The following is a 1,330-nucleotide window of genomic DNA, read 5'->3' on the forward strand; positions in this document are numbered from 1 at the left end:
TATTACTATTATCATTATTATTATCATCATCATCATCCTCATTATTTTTATTAACAGAATGTAACGGCAGATGTCTTTTAAGACATAAGATTCGCATTATAAAGTTTGCTATCATCATCACCAATGCCTTCCCCCCCTGGCAGGGTACAGGCCACATACAAGCTCCTTCCATTTATCTCTGTCCTGAGCCATCCTTCCAAGCTCGTTCTAAGTGTTATTATTATTCACAGAATGTTAGCGGCAGAGAGAGGTTTTTTAAGACATAAGATCCGCATGATAAAGTTGGCTATAGGGGTTTTTAAAAATGTGATGTTTAATATTGAGACACATTTTGATGTTTGCCACCAAAAGTATTTTTGGGGGTTTAAAAAAAAACAACAACATTGAGACACACTCAAAATTTCACCACTGAAAGGTAGGCATACTGAGACAGTTTGGTGGCTGCCCATTGCATGTTCCTTGTTTGTGTGTGTGTGTGTGTGTGTGTGTGTGTGTGTGTGTGTGTGTGTGTGTGTGTAAAGAGAGACGCAATTTAGAGATTCCATAAAAAGTTTTTTGTTTTTTTAAATTTTGATAGTATTGACAGAGGACTTTTTAAAAAGATATTGAGACACAGTTTAAAGTTTGCCATTAAAGGGCTGTTTTTTGTTTGTTTTAGTTTTAGTAGAGGTTTTACGGCGCTCGCAACTGCATTTACAAGAGAGTAACAAACATAAAAAAGAAGAAGGGGAGATAAGGACGATAGATGTTTGATAGGAAAGAAGAAGCAAACCACACCACAGCACCCGCCAACCACCCACTAGAAGCAATTTAAAGATTCCATAAAAAGCTTTTTGCTGCTTAAAATTTTGATAGTGTTGACTTCTTTTTAGATCTTGAGACACATTTTACGATTTGCCATCAAAGGGTTGTTGTTTTTTAAATGCTGAGACGCACAATATGTTCATGTCGAGGGGGGGGCAAGTTTTTATTGCATAATAATTTAAATAATTCCGGTTATTTATAAAATGCCCTGCTTAAACCTGTAGGCAGACAGCAGAAGCTGAGAGGACAACATCAACAACATCCGCATCAACAACAACAACAACTGCAACAACAACCGCAATAACAACTGCAACAACAACAACAACAACCGCATCATCAACAACAACAACAACAACAACTGCAGCATCAACAACAACAACAACAACAACTGCAACAACAACAACAACAACCGCAACAACAACAACAACAACAACCGCAACAACAACAACAACAACCGTAAGATAAAACCCACTAGGCCTTGCAGTAAGGAAAAACAGATGACAAAAGGAGAGCAAAGCTATCCCCC

Source organism: Aplysia californica, unplaced genomic scaffold (genome assembly GCF_000002075.1).
Source record: "Aplysia californica isolate F4 #8 unplaced genomic scaffold, AplCal3.0 scaffold01244, whole genome shotgun sequence".
Classification (NCBI taxonomy): Eukaryota; Metazoa; Mollusca; class Gastropoda; order Aplysiida; family Aplysiidae; genus Aplysia; species Aplysia californica.